The following is a 24,269-nucleotide window of genomic DNA, read 5'->3' on the forward strand; positions in this document are numbered from 1 at the left end:
TCTTAATCCATTTTTCCTCTATATTCCATTGTTTATAAAGAACTTCTTCATATCTTATTTTATTAACCAAGTTGAGCCATTTAGTAACTTTTGGAATACCCCGTGAAAACCAGATCTGTGTAATCAAAAGGCTTGCCTAAAACATTACTTTTATCAAAAGAATCTGGTTATATTTATGACAGTTTACCCTGGACAGATCACAAAAATATCCAACACTCCACCATAAAAGGAATCACAACTTTCAATTTTTGAGTAATAAAGTCGTCAATCGCTGACCAATATTCTTTTAGTTTTGTACAAAGCCAGAGCATATGGATAAAGTCATCTCCTGGTGCATCGCAGCGTGGGCAATTGGATGTATTCCTTAAAACACATCTATTAAGCGATAGTGGCATAACATAAACTCTATGTAAAATATTAAATTGAAATAAAACGTGATTAAAATTGTTAGACAGTAGTCTATATATTGGGGAATATATTCTCCCAATCATCTAGTTGTAGAGGTGAACATTCAGCTCCCCAGGCCCTCTGTCCAGGAGAGGATATATTATTAAATAGTGTTTTAACTAATAATTTAAAATGTTGAGCAATCTTAACCTTGTGACCTACACTCCCCATTAGTTGATTTAAGGGTGTAGAAACATCTATCTCTAACAAAAAATTTCCTTTATGGGTCCATTCACACATCCATATGTGTTTTGCGGATCCGCAAAACACGGACACCGGCAATGTGCGTTCTGCATTTTGCGGACCGCACATCACCGGCACTCTAATAGAAAATGCCTTTTCTTGTCCGCAATTGAGGACAAGAATAGGACATGTTCTATTTGTTTCGTATACGAAGTGCGGATACGCAAATGCGGATGCGGACAGCACATTTCGGCCCCTTTGAAAATGAATTGGTCCGCACCTGTTCCACAAAATTGGGGAACGGATGCGGACCCATTTTGCGGACATGTGAATGGATCCTAATACTGTGCAGTGCCGAACGTAACTAAAGATACCTAAACCAAGATAAGTTACTTATATTCTCTCTTTGTGCTAACTCAGAAAATGAAAGTATTTCACCATTCCTCACTACCTATGTAACATAAAAAAATATAATATTTTTTCCAATAGTGATCCCCTACCAATTAATCTAAAACCTGTAAATAATAGTTTTGCCATAAGGGGGTACAACCCAAAGAACCCTTTATTCCCATCCAACCTCTAATACTACACCAAGATTTACTAAACAATTTCCCTACCTCTCTATAGTCCTGTTGTATATTAAATGGCTGTCCAGATTCCAATATGGTAAATATAGTATCATAAGAAGATCTATTCAAAAAGGTCCTACATAATGGGCTTTTCTTCCATTCACAATAAAGCCATAATTGTGCAGCTATAAAATAACCCTTAAAATATGGAAGATTCAACCCTTCCGTTTCTATTGACTTATAAAGGTAATCCAATTTAAGTCTTACCCGCTTTCTTCCCCAAATTAGATCGTTAATGATTCTCTCTGTTAGTTTAAAAATGTATCCTCAATCAATTTTGGCAAATTCCTCAGGATATATAGGAACTGGGGTTGAATCACCATCATAATTAGGGATATGCTATCAACTCTAGATAAAGGAAGTCTCAACTATATAGTAGTTCTGGATCTAGTTTTACTTATCAAGGGGATCAGATTCAGGTACCGTACAAATAATCTTCAATCTTAGGGGATATCGTCAAACCCAAGTATTCAAAGGAATCAGAAATCTTCAAGATGTTCAAGGAGCCCTCATTGGAAAGCTGAAATCTGTCTATGGGCATGAGAGTGGTTTTTGACCAATTAATATAAAGGCCTGAAACTTCGCCAAACGAGTTAACTATCTGAATAATTCTTGGAAGTGTAATATTAGTATTATGTATAAAAATACTTCATCTGCATATAAAGAAATCCGATCCTCCCTCCCTTCAATCATTGAATCTTGCCTTACCCTAGCTGCAAGAGGCTCGACATATACAGGGTGGGCCATTTATATGAATACACCTTAATAAAATGGGAATGGTTGGTGATATTAACTTCCTGTTTGTGGCACATTAGTATATGTGAGGGGGGAACTTTTCAAGATGGGTGGTGACCATGGTGGCCATTTTGAAGTCGGCCATTTTGAATCCAACTTTTGTTTTTTCAATAGAAAGAGGGACATTTGACACATCAAACTTATTGGGAATTTCACAAGAAAAACAATGATGTGCTTGGTTTTAACGTAACTTTATTCTTTCATGAGTTATTTACAAGTTTCTGACCACTTACAAAATGTGTTCAATGTGCTGCCCATTGTGTTGGATTGTCAATGCAACCCTCTTCTCCCACTCTTCACACACTGATAGCAACACCGCAGGAGAAATGCTAGCACAGGCTTCCAGTATCCGTAGTTTCAGGTGCTGCACATCTCGTATCATCTGAAGGCAATCGTCTATGCTGTGAAGATACGAGATGTGCAGCACCTGAAACTACGGATACTGGAAGCCTGTGCTAGCATTTCTCCTGTGGTGTTGCTATCAGTGTGTGAAGAGTGGGAGAAGAGGGTTGCATTGACAATCCAACACAATGGGCAGCACATTGAACACATTTTATAAGTGGTCAGAAACTTGTAAATAACTCATGAAAAAGTAAAGTTACGTTAAAACCAAGCACACCATTGTTTTTCTTGTGAAATTCCCAATAAGTTTGATGTGTCACATGACCCTCTTCCTATTGAAAAAAACAAAAGTTGGATTCAAAATGGCCGACTTCAAAATGGCCGCCATGGTCACCACCCATCTTGAAAAGTTTCCCCCCTCACATATACTAATGTGCCACAAACAGGAAGTTAATATCACCAACCATTCCCATTTTATTAAGGTGTATCCATATAAATGGCCCACCCTGTATATTAAATAATAATGGGGAAAGAGGACATCCTTGGCGAGTACCTGTATTTAATAGAAAACTATTTGTAAAACTCCCATTAATATTCAAACTAGCCTTAGGGGACTTATACAAAAGCTTAACCATTGATTGGATTGGGCGTCACTAAATATCAAGCAACCATAGACAAGTTGGAGTATATCAAATATTTTTATATCACTTTAAAATAATTCACAACATGTTGCATCAAACTTATACACTAAAACAATCCTGTTAAAACTTAGACTAAAACTCTATGCACTGGAAATCCTTAAGGGAGGGCTGTTGAGCCAAACAGGTTAAAAAAGTCCAGAGATTCTTGTGATTATAGGTTGTGCTTGTGACCATGTATTTGCGCAAGTTTTAGAAACGCACCGTAATGACTCTTTCATAGACGGTGCGTTTCTAAAAATGGCGCAAATACATGGTCACGAGCACAACCTTTAATCACAAGTGTCTCTGGACTTTTTTAACCTGTTTGGCTCAACAGCCCCCCCTCCAGTGCATAGAGTTTTAGTCTAAGTTTTAACAGGATTGTTTTAGTGTATAAGTTTGATGCAACATGTTGTGAATTATTTTAAAGTGATATAAAAATATCTGATATACTCCAACTTGTCTATGGTTGCTTGATATTGAGTGACGCCCAATCCAATCAATTTTGTCCTCACTTTACCAGCAACAGGGAGTGCTGTTGGGCAGTGCACCTATTCAATAGTGGAACAGAGAGTGAGCCGACAATTTTTGGAAAAGCTTAACCATGTTTATAAACTTAAGTCCAAATCCCATCTTTCCCAAAACTTTCCATAGGAATCTCCACTCCACCCTATCGAAGGCCTTAGAGGCATCAAGCGACAGGATGGAGCGGGAGATCCCCTCAGAGGATTGTATATTGGCATACAGGCGATGCAGATTATAATGCGTACCCTTATTAGGAATAAATCCATTCTGGTCAGAATGTATAATTGAAGTAATGACCTTGGCCAGTCATGTGGCAAGAACCCTTGAGAGAAGCTTTACATTAGTGTTAAATAAGGAGATCGGCCTATATGCCTCTACAGCTAGGGGATCCTTGCCTTTTTTTTTTATAATATTATAACAGCTTCTGTCATTGATTCCAGAAGGGTACCATCCTCCAAAGATTCAGTGAATACCTCCAGTAAACATGGGAAAATAACCTCCTTATATTTATGATAAAATTCATGCGGAAATCCATCTGAGCCAGGGGAGGAGTTTCCCGAACAAATCTCTATTACAGCGTCTACCTCCTGCAAGGAAAGTTGATGATCAAGGAATTCTCTTTTGGGTATCCATTAGGACTGGTAGAGAAATGAAGTCTAAATACGCATCCATAATTTCATCAGAAATAATCTTATCTGATTTATATAAATCCACAAAATAGTTAACAAAAATTCCTTTTATAGATTCTTGATCTTCTATAATTAAACCTTCAGGCGAACAAATAGTTATTATTATTTTTTTGGTCCTGATTCTAGATCACCCTAGCCAACTATTTTCCTGGGCGGCCAGATTCGGCAAAATATTTTTGTCCCTTAAAGAAAAGCCTCTGCTGAGCCTTATCCAGAATAAAATCCGACTAGGCCTGACTTGCGTTCTCCATAATTCCCCTATTTTCTTCTGTTTTATTCCTGAAAAATTCCTTGGTGGCGCCTACCACTAGTTCTTTTAATTCCCTTTCTTTCATGCCATAGCCCTTTCTTAAGTTAGAGATGTTACTAATAAATAAGCCCCTCATAATGGCCTTGAAGGCGTCCCAAGCCAATTGGATTTTTGCCGACTTGTAGTTGGTACTCCAAAAATGGACAATCTCCTGTTCCCTCTTTGTATGATTATCCATTATGGTGATCCAATGAGGCTCTAATCTAAATCTCTATGGTACGTGGTCCGATAGAGCCCTGGACTCATATTTTATCCGCTTTATACATCTAAGATAATTTTTATTTATCAATGCCAGGTCTATCCTAGACATAGATTTTCCAGAATATAATTCTTTCCCCTTCCCTATATACCCCCATACATCAACAAAGGCTGATTCCAGGCAAAATCGTGCCAAGGAAGATCTTTGTACAGGAGTATAAATGTCTCATCCCCCTCCCCCCCCCCCCCCCGTTTTAATTATATCCATTGCTGAATTGATGACACAATTAAAGTCCCCATTAACTATTGAGGGACATTCAGGCCATTGATTCATAAAAGTTAGCAAACAATTAAGTACATATAAAGAAAAGGGTGGCGGAATATAAATAAAAGCCAGAATACATAGTATTCCAGCAAGTTTTCCATAAAGAAACTCAAATCTACCTTGCTTATAGACAGAGGATGCCTGACAGACAAAATTAATTTGTTTATGAACTAAAACTGTTACTGCTCTAGAATAACTAGAGAAAGTGGAGTGATAAGTCTGCTTGGCCCATCCCCTACCGATCCTCCTGTCTCCCCAGTGAGATGGGTCTCCACTAGGCAGACAGTGGCTGGTATGTGTCTCTGTACCAGATTGTATTTGAATAACTGTGGAATAATAAATGCACATCTTGTCAAACAATGGCCTGAAATATAAAAATAGCTTGGATAATATGAATGAAATTAGTCCACGGTAAGACAAATTGTCTATAAATGGAGAAAGTTCAGCACTGCTGCTACTCTCCCTAGGAGTGGCCGTCCTGTAAAGATGACTGCAAGAGCACAGCGCAGACTGCTCAATGAGGTGAAGAAGAATCCTAGAGTGTCAGCTAAAGACTTACAAAAGTCTCTGGCATATGCTAACATCCCTGTTAGTGAATCTACGATATGTAAAACACTAAATAAGAATGGATTTCATGGGAGGATACCACAGAGGAAGCTGCTGCTGTCCCAAAAAAACATTGCTGCACGTTTAAAATTTGCACAAGAGCACCTGGATGTTCCACAGCAGTACTGGCAAAATATTCTGTGGACAGATGAAATCAAAGTTGAGTTGTTTGGAAGAAACACACAACACTATGTGTGGAGAAAAAGATGCACAGCACACCAACATCAAAACCTCATCCCAACTGTGAAGTATAGTGGTGGGGGCATCGTGGTTTGGGGCTGCTTTGCTGCATCAGGGCCTGGACGGATTGCTATCATCGAAGGAAAAATGAATTCCCAAGTTTATCAAGACATTTTGCAGGAGAACTTAAAGGGCTTCTGTCACCCCACTAAACAGTTTTTTTTTAATTTTTTTTGTGTACTTATAATACCTATACTGCGATTTATCCATACATAATGTGATTAATCATTTTGGATCAGTAGATTCTGCTAAAAACGTACTTTTATAATATGTAAATTACCTGTCTACCAGCAAGTAGGGCGGCTACTTGCTGGTAGCAGCCGCATCCTCCTATCATAATGACGCCCCCTCCGCATGTTGATTGACAGGGCCAGCGAACGGGATCTTTCTCTGCTGGCCCTGTTTGCATTCAAAATCTGGCGCCTGTGCCATACCTGTCTTCAGTACCTGTCTTCGCTCGCTCAGCCGCTCCTTCCTCAATGCGCCTGCGCCGGATGTAGATGTGACGTCATCGGCGCAGGCCCATTGAGGATGGAGCGGCCGAGCCAGATTTTGAATGCAAACAGGGCCAGCAGAGAAAGATCCCGTTCACTGGCCCTGTCAATCAACATGCGGAGGGGGCGTCATTATGATAGGAGGATGCGGCTGCTACCAGCAAGTAGCCGCCCTACTTGCTGGTAGACAGGTAATTTACATATTATAAAAGTACGTTTTTAGCAGAATCTACTGAACCAAAATGATTAATCACATTATGTATGGATAAATCGCAGTATAGGGATTATAAGTACACAAAAAAAAACACAGTTTAGTGGGGTGACAGAAGCCCTTTAACCCCTTTAGGACACAGCCATATTTCACGTTATGGACCAGGCCATTTTTTGCAAATCTGAACAGTGTCACTTTAAGTGGTGATAACTTTAAAACGCTTTTACTTATCAAGGCCATTCGTCACATATTGTACTTCATGACACTGGTAAAATGAAGTTAAAAAAAATAATTTGTATTTATAAAAAAACACAAAATTGTAAAAAAATTTGGAAAAAATTGCTAATTTCCAAGTTTCAATTTCTCTACTTCTATAATACATAGTAATATCTCCAGAATTAGTTATTACTTTACATTCCCCATATGTCTACTTCATGTTTGGATCATTTTGGGAATGACATTTTAGTTTTTGGGGACGTTACAAGGTTTAGAAGTTTAGAAGCAAATCTTGAAATTTTTCGGAAATTTAAAAAAACCCAATTTTTAGGGACCAGTTCAGGTCTGAAGTCACTTTGTGAGGGTTACATAATATAAACCACCCAAAAATGACCTCATTCTAGAAACTACACCCCTAAATGTATTCAAAACTGATTTTACAAACGTCGGTAACCCTTTAGGTGTTCCACAAGAGTTAATGGCAAATGGAGATAGAATTTCAGAATTTCGTTTTTTTGGAAAATTTTCCATTTTAATCCATTTTTTCCAGTAACAAAGCAAGGGTTAACAGCTAAAAAAAAATGCTATATTTATTGCCCCAATTCTGTAGTTTGCAGAAACACCCCATATGTGGTCGTAAACTACTGTACGAGCACACGGTAGGGCGTAGAGGGAAAGGAATGCCGTATGGTTTTTGTAAGGCAAATTTTGATGGACTGGTTTATTTACAGCATGTCCCATTTGAAGCCCCCCTGATGCCCCCCTAGAGTAGAAACTCCATTAAAGTGACCCCATCTAAGAAACCACACCCCTCAAGGTATTCAAAACTGATTTTACAAACTTTGTTAACCCTTTAGGTGTTGCACAAGAGTTATTGGCAAATAGAGATGAAATTTGAGTATTTAAATTTTATGGCAAATTTTCCATTTTAATCCATTTTTTTCAAGTAACAAAGCAAGGGTTAACAGCCAAACAAAATGCTATATTTATTGCCTTGATTATGTAGTTTGCAGAAACACCCCATATGTGGCCGTAAACTACTGTACGGCCACACAGTAGGGTGCAGAAGGAAAGGAATGCCGTATGGTTTTTGGAAGGAAGATTTTGCTGGACTGGTTTATTTATACCATGTCCCATTTGAAGCCCCCTGATGCACCCCTAGAGTAGAAACTCCATAAAAGTGACCCCATTTAAGAAACTACACCCCTCAAGGTATTCAAAACTGATTTTACAAACTGTATTAACCCTTTAGGTGTTCCACAAGAATTAATGGAAAATAGAGATACAATTTCAAAATTTCACTTTTTTGGCAGATTTTCCATTTTAATAATTTTTTTCCAGTTAGAAAGCAAGAGTTAACAGCCAAACAAAACTCAATATTTATGGCTCTGATTCTGTAGTTTACAGAAACACCCCATATGTCGTTGTAAACCGCTGTATGGGTACACGGCAGGGCGCAGAAGGAAAGGAGTGCCATACGGCTTTTGGAGGACAGATTTTGCTGGACTGGTTTTTTGACACCATGTCCCATTTGAAGCCCCGCTGATGCACCCCCAGAGTAGAAACTCCAAAAAAGTGAACCCATTTTAGAAAATAGAGGATAGGGTGGCAGTTTTGTTGCTACTAGTCTAGGGTACATATGATTTTTGGTTGCTCTATATTACACTTTTTGTGAGGCAAGGTAACAAGAAATAGCTGTTTTGGCTCCATTCTTTTGTTGTTGTTATTTACAACATTCATCTGACAGGTTAGATCATGTGGTATTTTTATAGACCAGGTTGCCACGGATGCGGTGATACCTAATATGTATACTTTTTTTTATTTATGTAAGTTTTACACAATGATTTCATTTTGGCAACAAAAAAAATCATGTTTTAGTGTCTCCATAGTGTGAGAGCCATAGATTTTTCAGTTTTTGGGCAATTATCTTAGGTAGGGTATGATTTGACGGTTTGATTGGCATTATTTTGGGTTGCATATGACTTTTTGATCGCTTGCTATTACACTTTTTGTGATGTAAAGTGACAAAAAATTGCTTTTTTTACACAGTTTTTTTTTACGGTGTTCATCTGAGGGGTTAGGTCATGTGATATTTTTATATAGCAAGTTATTACGGACGTGGCGATACCTAATATGTATACTTTTTTTTATTTATGTAAGTTTTACACAATAATATAATTTTTTAAAAAAATAAATAAATCATGTTTTAGTGTCTCCATATTCTGAGATCCATAGTTTTTTTTCAGTTTTTGGGCGATTGTCTTAGGTAGGGTATCATTTTTGTTGAATGAGATGACGGTTAGATTGGTACTTTTTTGGGGGGCATACGACTTTTTGATCGCTTGCTATTACACTTTTTTGTAATTGCTTTTTTGACACCGTTTTTATTTTTTATTTTTTACGGTGTTCACCTCATGGTTTAGGTCATGTGTTATTTTTATAGAGAAGATTCCTACGGATGTGGCGATACCTAATATGTATACTTTTTTTTATTTATGTAAGTTTTACACAATAATATCATTTTTGAAAAAAAATAAAAAATCATGTTTTAGTGTCTCCATATTCTGAGATCCATAGCTTTTTCAGTTTTTGGGCGATTGTCTTAGGTAGGGTATCATTTTTGTTGAAGGAGATGACGGTTAGATTGGCACTTTTTTGGGGGGCATACGACTTTTTGATCGCTTGCTATTACACTTCTTGTAATTGCTTCTTTGACACCGTTTTTTTTTTTTTTTTTTTTACGGTGTTCACCTCAGGGTTTAGGTCATGTTGTTTTTTTTTTTAGAGCAGATTCCTACGGACGCGGCGATACCTAATATGTCAACTTTTTTATATTTTTTAACATAAAAAAGCATTTTTGTAACAAAAAAATCATGTTTTAGTCTAAGAGCCATAGTTTTATTGATTTTTTGGGCCATTGTCTCATGTAGGGGCTCATGTTTTGCGGGATGAGGTCACGGTTTGTTTGGTAATATTTTAGCGTACATACTACTTTTTTTGATCACTTTTATTACCTTTCTGGGAAATAAGGTGGGAAAGATTTCAATTTCATCATAATTTTTCTTTTATGGCGTTCACCATGCGGGAAACGTAACACAACCGTTTTATAGATCAGCTCGCTATGGACGCGGTGATATCAAACATGTGTAGGGAATTTTATTTTTTCATTTTTAATCAGTGATAAATGTGTTTTTTTATTTTTACTTTTTTTTTCAAATTTTTTTTTTACTTTTTTTTGTTCCAGACCCACTTGGTTATTGAAGATCCAGTGGGTCTGATGTCTGTATAATAGAGTACTGTACTGTATTTTCACAGTATTTTCACTTTACAAAGTCTGATCAGCACCATGGACAGCCTCTGATCAGCACCATGGACAGCCGGACGCCTGTGAAGGCATCCAGTTGCCATGGTAACCATCACTTGCTGCCACAGCAGAGCAGTGGGTGATGTGGAGGGAGGGGGCCCCCTCCCTCTCCCATCGGGGGCTGAAAAGGCACAGCAGCATCAGATGGGAGAGGGAGGGAGCTCCCTTCCTGTTAACCACTTCCATACAGCGGTCCCTACGGACCGTGGCATAGAAGGGGTTAAACACCTGACATCTGTGCCAAGCAAAGTGTCAGCAATGAGAGAGGCCATCCTGAGAGAGGGGGCGGGCGGATGATCGCGCACCTGCCCGGGGCGCCCCCCAGCTCCGCCCCCAGCTCCGCCCCCAACTCCGCCCTGATGATCGCGCCGCTCTCCCGCCCACACTTCCGCACCCCCCCTGCTGCGCCCATCGGCACATAACACAGAGGGCTGCAGGGGGGAGTTAAACATAAAATAAAAGTATTTTTAAGTTTCTGATCCCCGCGGTCACAGACCGCGGGGATCAGAAACCTCCCGAAAGCGCTGCAAACCGCAGGTTTGAATTGACCTGCGGTTTGCAGCGATCGCCGATGCGGGGGGTGATCGGAAATACATAGGACATACTGGTACGTCCTGTGTCCTTAAGGACCGGGACATCAGGTCGTACCGGTACACCCTATGTCCTAAACAGGTTAGGGCCATCTGTCCACCAACTGAAGCTCAACAGAAGATGGGTGTTGCAACAGGACAACGACCCAAAGCATAGAAGTAGATCAACAACAGAATGGCTTAAACAGAAGAAAAGTTCTGTAAAGAGGAATGGTCAAGAATTACTCCTGACCGTTGTGCACGTCTGATCTGCAACTACAGGAAACATTTGGTTGAAGTTATTACTGCCAAAGGAGGTTCAACTAGTTATTAAATCCAAGGGTTGACATACCTTTTCCACCTGCACTGTGAATGTTTACATGGTGTGTTCAATAAAAACATGGTAGCATTTAATTCTTTGTGTGTTATTAGTTTAAGCAGGCTGTGATTGTCTATTGTTGTGACTTAGATGAAGATCAGATCACATTTTATGACCAATTTGTGCAGAAATCCATATCATTCCAAAGGGTTCACATACTTTTTCTTGCAACTGTATGTCAAATGGACGCATAAAACGCAATAGGAACCCACCCTTACACATTCAGCAGCTTTAGTAAAAGATGTATATCAGACAGAAACTGCAATGAGTAGTGCTAGAAAACCAGCATTCCTTTTGGGAAGAAAACAAAATGATCTGCTATTTTTTTAACCTTTTTTTATTTTGTTGGGAAAAATTTTGTTTGAAACTGATATAGAATTCAACCATGACATTAAAGCCACAGGAACATCTTGGTAAATTGATTTCATGATGCTGGTAGATAAGATTATTGTAGGATTTGATTGCATTAGCATAATTTTTAGGAATATGGTTTCAATGATTAGATTACTGCATTACATATTGATGCCAAGTAGACTACTTCTTTAAAAAAATGGCTGTCCTATTGATAGCTGCTGGTTGGTCACAGGCCAATAGACTTGTGACAAAAATAATCACTTTCTCTGACATAGAACGTCAATTTTTTTTTTAAAACCTTATGCAGCAATGACTCTTAGCAATGGCTGAATTGTGACATAAATGCTATTTTCCACGTTTTATATATCTATGGTCTCATGAACATGGCTCTGAGTCTTACTGATCCATAATATGCCACACATACCAGTCCATGTGGCCTCCTTGTGCCTCTAATTTAATTTAATTTCAAGTCCCATCTACACTGAACAAAAATATAAACGCAACACTTTTGGTTTTGCTCCCATTTTGCATGAGCTGAACTCAAAGATCTGAAACATTTTCTACATACACAAAAGACCAATTACTCGCAAATATTGTTCACAAATCTGTCTAAATCTGTGTTAGTGAGCACTTCTCCTTTGCCGAGATAATCCATACCACCTCACAGGTGTGGCATATCAAGGTGCTGATTAGACAGCATGAATATTGCACAGGTGTGCCTCAGACTGCCCACAATTGGCATGCTGACTGCAGGAATGTCTACCAGAGTTGTTGCCCGTGCAATGAATGTTCATTTCTCTACCATAAGCCATCTCCAATGGCGTTTCAGATAATTTTGCAGTGCATCCAACCGGCCTTGCAACCACAGACCACGTGTGACCCCACCAGCCCAGGACCTTCACATCCAGCATGTTCACCTCCATGATCATCTGAGACCAGCCACCCGGACAGCTGCAGCAACAATCGGTTTGCATAACCAAAGAATTTCTGCACAAACTGTCAGAAACCGTCTCAGGAAAGCTCATCTGCATGCTCGTCGCCCTCATCGGGGTATGGATCTGACTGCAGTTCATCATCGTAACCGACTTGAGTGGGCAAATGCTCCCATTCTATGGCGTCTGGCACATTGGAGAGGCGTTCTTTTCACGCCAGCGCGTGTGGCATTGTGTGGGTAAACGGTTTGCTGACGTCAACTTTGTGGATCGAGTGGACCATGGTGGCGGTGGGGTTATGGTATGGGTAGGAGTTTGTTATGGACGATGAACACAGGTGCATTTTATTGATGGCCTTTTGAATGCACAGAGATACCGTGACGAAATCCTGAGGCCCATTGTTGTGCCATTCATCCATGACCCTCACCTCATGTTGCAACATGATAATGCACGGCCCAATATTGCAAGGATCTGTACACAACTCCTGGAAGCTGAAAACATCCCAGGTCTTGAATGGCCAGCATACTCACTGGACATGTCACCCATTGAGCATGTTTGGGATGCTCTTGATCGGCTATTGAAGAGGAGTGGACCAACATTCCATAGGCCACAATCAAAAACCTGATCAACTCTATGCGACGGAGATATGTTGTACTGCGTGAGGCAAATGATTGCCACACCAGATACTGACTGGTTTTCTGCCCCCCCCCCCCCCCAGTAAGGGCAGATGGCAGACAGCGCTTGTGGCATTGTGTGGGTGAGCGGTTTGCTGACGTCAGCTTTGTGGATCGAGTGGCCCATGGTGGCAGTGGAGTTATGGTATGGGCAGGAGTTTGTTATGGACAATGAACACAGGTGCATTTTATTGATGGCCTTTTGAATGCACAGAGATACCGTGACGAAATCCTGAGGCCCATTGTTGTGCCATTCATCCATGACCATCACCTCATGATCCTGAACCTGATCAACTCTATGCAACGAAGATGTGTTGTACTGCGTGAGGCAAATGGTGGCCACACCAGATACTGACTGGTTTTCTGCCCCCCCCCCGTCCCCACAGTAAGGCAAAACTTTTCAGAGTGGCCTTTTATTGTGGGCAGTCTAATCAGCATCTTGATATGCCACACCTGTGAGGTGGGATGGATTATCTCGGCAAAGGAGAAGTGCTCACTAACACAGATTTGTGAACAATATTTGAGAGTAATGGGTCTTTTGTGTATGTAGAAAATGTTTCATATCTTTAACCACTTAAGGACCACAGGTTTATACCCCCCTAGTGACCAGGCCCTTTTTTACAAATCGCCACTTCACAACTTTAACGGTTTATTGCTCGGTCATGCAACTTGGCACCCAAATGAATTTTACCTCCTTCTCTTCTCACAAATACAGCTTTCTTTTGGTGGTATTTGATTGCTGTTGAGATTTTTCGTTTTTCTGATATTAAACAAAATAGACCACAATTTTCTCAAAAAAGTGTATTTTTAAAATTTTCTGGTAAAATTGTTCAAATATAATTACATTTCTATACAAGTTTGTGTCAGAATTTATTGTGCTACATGTCTTTGATAAAAAAAATATCCAATAAGTGTATATTTATTGGTTTGCGCAAAAGTTATAGCGTTTACAAACTATGGTACAAAAATTTGAATTTCCGCATTTTGCAGCAGCTCAGACTTTCTGAGCACCTGTCATGTTTCTTGAGGTGCTAGAATGCCAGGATAGTATAAATACCCCCCAAATGACCCCATTTTAGAAAGAAGATGCCCCAAAGTATTCGCGAAGGGGCATGGTGAGTTCATGTATGATTTAATTTTTTTCACAAGTTAGCGGAAAATGACACTTTCTGAGGAAAATAAATAAATAATAAAGTTTCAATTTCTGCTAACTTCTGGCCCACGGACTCACTATGCCCCTCAGTGAATGCCTTGGGGTGTCTACTTTCCGAAATGGGGTCATTTGTGGAGTGTGTTTACTGTTCTGGCATTTTGGGCTGGGCTAAATTGTGAGCAACCCTGTAAAGCCTAAAGGTACGCGTTGGACCTTCGGCCCCTTTACGCACCTAGGCTGCAAAAAAGTGTCACACATGTGGTATCGCCGTACTCAGAAGAAGTAGGGCAATGTGTTTTAGGGTGTATTTTTACATATACCCATGCTGGGTGAGAGAAATATCTCTGTAAATTGACAACTTTGTATAAAAAAAAATTAAAAGTTGTCATTTACAGAGATATTTCTCACACACAGTATGGGTAAATGTAAAAATACACCCAAAACACATTGCCCTACTTCTTCTGAGTACGGTGATACCACATGTGTGACACTTTTTTGCAGCCTAGGTGCACAAAGGGGCCCAAATTCCAATGAGTACCTTTAGGATTTCTCAGGGCATTTTTACGCACTTGGATTCCAAACTACTTCTCACGCTTTAGGGCCCCTAAAATGCCAGGGCAGTATAAATACCCCACAAGTGACCCCATTTTGGAAAGAAGACACCCCAAGGTATTCAGTGAGGGGTATGGTGAGTTCATGTAAGATTTAATTTTTTGCCACAAGTTAGTGGAATATGAGACTTTGTAAGAAAAAAATAAATAAATTTCCGCTAACTTGTGCCAAAAAAAAAAAATCTTCCATGAACTCGCCATGCCCCTCAAAAGTGATTTTTATAGCGCTGCAGCGATTTTACTGTGTTTTTGCAGTGATTAGAAAAAAAATAATTTCTGTCACTGCGGTGGGGCGGACTGAACGCAAGTGTGCGCACAAGATCAGGCCTGATCGGGCGAACACTGCATTTTTTGTAGAGCCTAAGGTGACCCTAATGTACTGATATAGATCTGATTGCGATCAGTCTTGATCACTTACAGATACTATATAGTACTAGTGCTGATTAGCGACAGCGATGACGCTAATCAGCGACTAATCAGTGACTGCGGGCGCTAACTACCTAACAAGTAGCTAACTAACTGGCGGTGATAAGGGACCCTTAGGCCCCATTCACACGTCCGCAATTCTGTTCCGCATTTTGCGGAACGGAATTGTGGACCCATTCATTTCTATGGGGACAGACTTTGTCCCGCTCAGATCCGGAATTGCGGATCTGCACTTCCGGGTCCGCACTTCCGGGTCCGCATGTCCTATTCTTGTCCGCAATTGCTGACAAGAAAAGGCATTGTCTATATAGTTCTGGCAATGTGCGGATCCGCAAAATGCGGAAAGCACATTGCCGGTGTCCGTGTTTTGCGGATCCGCGGATCCGTGGATCCGCAAAACACTTACCGATGTCTGAATGGAGCCTTACAGGGGGGTGATCAATGACAGGGGGCTGACAGGGGGGTGATCAGGGAGTCTATATGGGGTGATCAGGGGTTAATAAGGGGTTAATAAGTGACAGGGGGGGTGTAGTGTAGTGTGGTGCTTGGTGCTACTTACAGAGCTGCCTGTGTCCTCTGGTGGTCGATCCAAGCAAAAGGGACCACCAGAGGACCAGGTAGCAGGTATATCAGACGCTGTTAACAAAACAGCGTCTAATATACCTTTCTGATGTGATTTTTAAAACATCTACAGCCTGCCAGCGAATGATCAGCGCTGGCAAGCTGTAGATTAACTTCAGAGCTGCGCGCCGCTGTGAACGCGCGTGCATGCGCGCACTCGTTCACGCGAAATCTCGGGTCTCACGAGATGACGCCAATAGGCATCCCTGAGAGCGCCGCCGTACTGACGCCTATCAGCGTTAGTGTGGCGGCAAGAGGTTAAGTTCAGCTCATGCATAATGGGAGCAAAACTGAAATTGTTGCGTTTATATTTTTGTTCAGTGTAAAAGCAATGTTTCTAGCTGAGGGTATCTTAATACATTGTTATAAGGTAACACTATATATCAGAAAGTATGGTTTTGATATCTGCAATATAGAAAATCTGCATGATATCTACTATCACCAACTGTAAAGGGTGGAATATCGATACAGCATTGTGAAACTTTTTATGAGCTCTGCTCTATTATGATGATAATAGGCTGAGTCCCTTCTAAACACTGTGCAACCTTTTTCCAAGATGGCCACAAGTGTGCAAAACTCTAAAAAATTTGTCCCAGACTACAAACCATCCACACCTATAGCAAGAGAGTATGGTAGGCGCCAGGGACTACTACCCATCTACATGCAAAAATTCTCACAATCAGATCTTCAATTTCCAAACTTCAATTTCCAAACTTCAATTTCCAAACGGTCGGCCAAACCATTCCATAAGTATAAAAGTTTTTTTTTAACTGTTAATCTTTCCATAAGCAGCAAAGTCTATCGCCATAAATAGCTAATATCTTGCTAACACGTATGGCCTTGTGATCCTTGACAGCTTGTGAATATCTTCTCCAGAATTTCCTCAGGGATTTTTCTCTCAGCAGGTTACATACAGCAAACCTATTAGGATTTTCATATGTAACTTGTGGGAGTGGGAGCACAGAGAGATCACAGAGGGGGTAAGTGAAGGTTAGGCAGTATGTCAAAGCATCTCCTATCCTACTACTTAGTGAAACTACTCAGGAGCCCATCCCCTAACTGACTGTTACAACAGCAGCCTATCCTCCATAGCAGCAGCCCATCCTCCACCCAGTCACAACAGCAACCTATCCTCCACCCAGTCACAACAGCAGCCTACCCTCCACCCAGTCACAGCAGCAGCCTATCCTCAACCCAGTCACAACAGCAACCTATCCTCCAACCATTCACAGCAGCAGCCTATCCTCCACCCAGTCACAGCAGCCGCTTAAGGCCTCTTGCACACAACCTTGTCCTAATTGCTGTCCGGACCCACAAATCAGCCAAATACGGATACTTTCCTGTGCCTTCTGCATTTTCCTCACTCCTATCACTAGAAATGACTTATCTCATCCGTAATTGGTATAACATGTTCTATAATTTGCAGAATGGACATGTGGATGCAGACAGCACACTCCGATTATTTTGTAAACCCACAGAAATGAATGTTTCGATGTACCATTTGTTAAAAATGCAGATTGCACACGGATGGAGAAATACAGTTGTGTGCACGAGGCCTAACTAACACTCCCCCCTTCACTACCACCGCTCACATAATGACTATAATCTTATGTGGTCCTCTTCCTGCCGAAAGCAATTTGCACATTTTCCCACAGGGATCACAGGGTCTTGATGCTGGCAAGTTCCAGGACATCTATGGTGTGGCAGTTGCACTGCAGAGGTGGCGCTAATAAAGATGACCAGTGACAAGCCTTACTGTGTTATACTCCACTTCTCAACTTTTCTGTGTTTCCCGTGCAGCATCTTTTGTGACCTCAGGGCTGCCTGACCAGACTTAGCTGTCTGGTGTGGTGGTATGTTCTGTCAGATAAATACTCATTGATAAAATGAAAAACATTGCGCCAAGTAATTCACCAAGAAGAAATTGTTGGAATTGAAAGAAACTTTCTATGTGTGAATGTAATGATGATATAAGTAAGTGATTACAATATTAGAGCAAAGTGATGTTTATTAGGGAAAACTGTACAATTGAAAGGAGGCTCTAGTAACCTGTTGGGCCACTTCTAGACTTGGTACAAGATTAAATATGGTTGGGCATGGAGGCATAGAGATTCCATATAGTATCCTGCAGTACATTTGCCCACAGATATTACAGCTGGACCTATAGATCCTGCACACTCATATGCTGCCAAAGCTGAAATCCCAGCTGGTCCCATAAATGCATAATGGGTGCTAAATACTTGATTGGCAACCAGGCAGGCCATGGAAGTGTTTGAATCTGGCAGAGGCATTCCTGGAAAACCCATGCTAAGTGTGGGCTAGCATTATCCTACTGTAAAATGCCAGTTGATAGCCTTGCCATAACATTTCTATTTCTATCAGGGTGCATTATTTTTTTGTCATTGTGTGTATATACACGTGGTGTGATGGGCAGCTTTTCAGTATCAGGAATGGTATTTCCTGGACAAAGCTTCTGTTTGGTGTCTACTTGGCAGGAGCTCAAACAGGTAGGTGTTGTCTACAGCTCTTCTAAGCTAAGACTAACTAAATAACTAGAGCAGACTAGACTGGTTGGTCTTCATGGCAACCTAACCAAGACTGCCAGTGTAAACTGTTTTATGTCCATACACAACCATTTGGAATACATTGAAAATCGTTTAAATTTTTGCATATATATACATATGCTTGATAAATACCACATTGAGCGTTTGAAACGTTGCAGAGGGGAATAAAGGATCCACTATCTTTTTCACCTGATGTCTGGAGTGCTGCTTCATTCTTTTGCTATTTATATATATATATATATATATATATGTATATATATATATAATGATTAAATAACGCTTTTATATATAATGATATATAACTCTAAGGGTCCATTCACACGTCCGTTGTTTCTTTCCTCTGTTTTTTGCGGAACAGATTTGGACCAGATCTGGACCCATTCATTTTCAATGGGTCCTTAAAAAAAACGGACAGCTCAATGTCAGATTTTTTTTCAGGACCCATTGAAAATGAATGGGTCCAGATCTGGTCCAGATCTGTTCCGCAAAAAACGGAACAGATCAGGAAAGAAACAACGGACGTGTGAATGGACCCTTACTGTAACAATGCAGGCAGCTTCAGGTATGCTGACTGTTAATTTTCACTGCGCAGAGAGTGCAAACTGAAGTGCAACTGTAGTGGCCAAGTGCTTTCCCTATGATTGGCGTATCACATTATCGGCACCAGCTCTGTTTGTTTTGCAGGGAGTTAAAGGGGTTATCCCATGACTATGGTAAAAAATAAAAATCAGACATTGTACATGACAACCTCTTTCTAACAAAGCTAGAACCAGCCCTGTACCTTACATGGATCCAGGGATCTCCCCATTCATTGTTCTGCTAGATTTATATCAAGCTTACTGCCCAGAGTGTTTTTTTCTGCCTCAGCTCAGAAAGCGTGTCCATTCTGCTGCAGCTCTCTCCCTATCACAGGCAGTTGAAGGATGAAACTGAGCATGTGCAGATATCTCAGTATACAGAACAAAGGAATAAGGAAAAACAACCAGCCTTTGGTGCTATACAGATGCATTTTATTGACTAACTCAGTGGCTATGCAAATTTTTAATTACATGCAATTACATTCAGATTTTATTCAGAGCCAGGTGCTGGTTTGAAAACTGTAGAATATTTTACATGAAACAACTCCTTTAAAATAGATCCTGCTCTCTGTCTGTATGCGCTGTACAGGAAGGGGTTCAAGTTTTCCATGCCCTTAATGGAAGGATTAACATTTATATGTACAGAAAAATGTTAGTTTTCTGCAAATTTAAATTGTGTCTCTGCTTACCAGGGCTGGGACAATGAGTAGGCGCCCACCTAGGGCTCCACCTTGCTACCCAGAAATGGGGGCGCAATCATGGCCACTTTTGAGGTCATTCAGCCTCATAGGCTTTAGGCTGCTAGGCCTAAAGCCTATGAGGGAGTAGGGTGGTGCAAGAGGCGATCTCATGAGCCAGATCTCGTGTGATCACGTCATCCTGCGAGATCTGGCGCAGGAGCGTGGGAATGTCATGTGGACCTCCTGCGCTGGGACTCGGTGGTGCCACATTATTTACTAGCACCAAGGAGGGGAAGCATTATATACTGGAACTGGGGAAAGGGGCAGCATTATATACTGGCACCAGGCAGGAAGGAGGCAGCATTATATACTGGCACTAAGGAGAACATTATATACTGGAACTGTGGGTGTAGCATTTTATACTAATTTGAAAATATTAGGATCTGCACACCTTTAAATGGGGTGGGTGCTCATAGAGGATAGCATTTTATACTGGCACTGGGGGGCATTATATACTGGCTCTAAGGGGAGAGCATTATATATACTGGCACTACAGGGGGAGATGGAGGAGCATTATCATTATACACTGGCACTATGGGGGGCATATATATATATATAGTCACTACAGGGGGGAAGGAGCATTTTATATATATATATATATATATATATATGCACTACAGAGGAGTTATAACTGCAAGGGGAAATTATAGCTACAGGAGGCACTGCTGGAGGGGCATTATAAATACTGGGGGCACTATGATGGCATTATTACTACTGGGGTACTGTATGGGCATTATTATTATTAGACACAATATGTAGGCATTGCTATTAATGGGGCACTCTTGAGGAGTATTGTCACTATTGGGGGCACTATTGCTAATGAGGGCAGTCTGGGAGCACCATTACTATGGGGGGACTATCTGTATGGCACTGTATTTTTTAACAGTATAGTGTTTGTGGGCATGAGGGAGCACAGCAGGCACAGTATTGGGGTTAGCAGCAGGATGACAGGAGCCTGTATAAATGTGGAGGCTGATCTCCGATCTGTAGAAATTAGGGGGCTGATATGCAAAATTTGTAACAGTACCCTATGTACCATGTGCCGTATAGTAATACTGATGTCTTCTTATGTGGCGGGGAGGCTTCACACCACTGACCAAAGACATCTGCGTGTGATGGTCTGGACCAAATGGAGAAGAAAAGGAAAGAGAAGAACTGAAATCCGTGGAGACGTCACCTGTAAGTCACTGGATCTGCCCCTGACTGCTTCTTGTAAATGTGTTTTAATCTCTTTATTAGGAAGTAATGTCACTTTTAATTGATTTGGGGGGTGGGGTTGGGGGGCACAATTTACCTGCTCCGCCTAGGGCACCGAAATACCTCGTCCCTGCTGCCTACTATTATTACCATGTCATCCAAACAATCTGCTCATATCCTTACAATTTCACTGCTTCTTCCTATGATGATCAAGAGGAGGTTACATTTGACAGTGCCCTGTTTCCTCCAATCTGATGTTTTGATTCCTTTTTGAGGGCCACATTATTCTGTGTGATCATCAGGAACTCTGTGAGCACTGTGATAGTGCTCCTGCATTGGTTGACGTTATTGTACACCCCCCAGGCAGGAAAGGCAGCTGCACCATAAATTGCTCTCTTGACTGTTATACTTCTGCATAGTGCATATCATTCAGATGCACAGACAATCGGACTTTCTATAGTTAGGCACCATTCAAAAATGCCATAGCAAATGACCTAAACTATCGTACACCCCTCCTTTCCTAATAATGTCCCCCCATGATTGCTGCTCAAAACAGCTGAGCCTCTATGATACCGTTGTCCCAAGAATTTGTCATGTCTACATGGATTTTCATTTGTGAATACTTTTGATGAAATATTCCTAAATATTTTTCCGTTTCCTATAATGTAATTACTATCTGAATCTCTAGACACATACTTAGACTTAGGTAAAAAAACAGATGAACCTTTTCTGCGGGCGCTGCCAAGGATCGCATCTACATCGGACATGTAGTTCCAATAGCTTTATTGTCTACGTGTTTCAGGGGTGAATAACCCCATTCATCAGGACAGTAAATCAGTTTTTTTACCTACGTCTGACTTCAGCTCTAGTACCCCCATCTGGGTGCAGGCAAGAACCTAGGCTGCAGCCAAGCCCCCGCATGCTGGTCGGGATATACACCAGCAGGAGTCTATATAGCTGTTGTGACTCCTTCACAACAGACTCTGGTAAGCAAACTACATATGCCATATTGTTTTCAGTAACACCACACATGAGGCGCTGTCCTCTCTCCCTTTTTTCTCTCCCTTTTTTAGACGCATACTTGGTAGAGTATGTTTCCCTTTGAAAGTCAAGGGGCTAGTATAAGGCTTGCATTGGCCCCATCGTATGGTAGGAACATACTTTATTTAGCAGGGAGAGCAGAGCTAGCTCCATACATCTTCAAAGCCTGTACAGATTAATGTGCCATCTGGAAACCCTGTGCTCATTTCAGTGCATAATGATTTTATTTTACTGGTTGTTTGTTATGTCAATGTGTTCAGTATTTGCTAGTCCTGTATATTTTTACAAGCAGGGATATTGTTCTTGGCTTGGCAGTGCAAAATTGTACTTTGCTATTCTGCACATGCATATTTCAATTTTAACTTCAAAATAACATGAATTATTACTGAAGAAATTCATTATATACTTCAAAGGCAATGCTCAAAGAGCAGGAAATATCTTCTATGATAGAGAAAAATGTGAACGTTAAAGTCAGCATTGTCAACAATAGAAATTGTTACAGGTAACCAAACTTAAGAACTAGATTTGTAATAGTTGTCAAAACATGCCTTTCAAAACTGCTGCGGTTGTGAAGTTGGCAGGAAAAAAGCTAAACCAAGTCTGGGGGAGGATAGTAATTTATTTAAACGTACATCTGAGTTCTTTTTTTTTTCAATCTGCATTTGACTGTGTTTCTAAAATTTATTTTTAAGACCTGTGAACCTGTTGATCAGTATGATAGGCTACATAATATGCACTCAGGGCTCATATAATGGGTCAGTTCCATGGCCATCTGTAATTGTACTACCTAGGGGAGAAGGTTAACCTTTAAGAACAGGATGACCGGGAGAGTTCTGCACTTCTATGATATCATGACTAGAGTTGAGCGGACACCTGGATGTTCGGGTTCGACGGGTTCGGCCGAACTTCAGAAAAAAGTTGGAGTTTGGCAACCGAACTTGACCCCGAACCCGAACCCCATTGAAGGCAATGGGGACCCGAACTTTTGAGCACTAAAATGGCTGTAAAAAGGTCATGGAAAGGGCTAGAGGGCTGCAAATGGCATTAAAATGTGGTTAAGAGCATGGCAAGTGCTCTGCAAACATATGTGGATAGGGACATGACTTTAAATAACATAAAATATGTAAAAATAAAAAATAATAATCTTGATCTAGGAGGACGAGGTCCATATGGAGTAGGAGGTTGAGGAGGCAGTGGATGTGGCAGTGTAGGTGGAAGCGGCGGTGGAGGAGGAGGAGGTAGCCTACACTGCTTTTTGGTTTGAAATTTATTTTTATTTTTTAAAATTAGGGTACACACCAAAACATTAGGAAATATAACCTGTGATAACCCCCTCCAGTCCCCCCCTAAACACACATTCAGACAATACACTGGCTGCAGGGCAGGCCAGCACCTCCAAGGGGTAAAGGGCAAGCTCAGGCCATGTGCCCAATTTGGAGACCCAGAAGTTGCAGGGGCTGACCCCTGTCAGTCAGTTCGTGTAGGCGTGTGCAAACTTACTGCCCCACCATGTCGCACGTCCCCGTGATGTTCACAATCCAATTTAATATCTGCTCTTTCAACTTTCGATGTTCTTTTCTGCGCCTACCATGGTGATCACGGGTGGCGGGGAATCAGGATTCCACACCGGAGAGGGAGCGTGAGAAAGAGAGACCACATCCAAGGGAGGATTTATTTTTTCAAATTTAAAATTATAGAGTTGAATTATGGGACAAATTATTAAAGCATAAAAGTGGGACAACTTTTTAAAGTTTGAGCATTGAATGAAAGGATGTGGCGCGCATTAATTACTGAAGAATTTATTACATTTTATTCCCTGTCAACTCTGCAGAGCAGGGGTTTCTATCCGTCAAAATTTGAAAAATGTCACCTGACAATGTAATTGATGATTTTTTGAAATGTATGTTCCTGTCACCTATGTAGAGGTGCCCCAGTGACATCCACCATCCATTTGGATATCTTCTCTATCAACTTTCGATGTTCTCTTCTGAGCCTACCATGTTGATCAGGGTTATAGGCGAATCAAGGTTCCATGCCGGAGTGGGAGTGTGAGAAAAAGAGACAAAATTTAAGGGAGATAAATTAATTAAAAAAATTGGGGATCGAGCAGAAATGTGGTAAAAGCTGTTAAATTGCAAATGTGGGACAAATTACCGAAACCCAAATGTGGGCCAGA

Source organism: Bufo bufo, chromosome 2 (assembly GCF_905171765.1).
Source record: "Bufo bufo chromosome 2, aBufBuf1.1, whole genome shotgun sequence".
Lineage (NCBI taxonomy): Eukaryota > Metazoa > Chordata > Amphibia > Anura > Bufonidae > Bufo > Bufo bufo.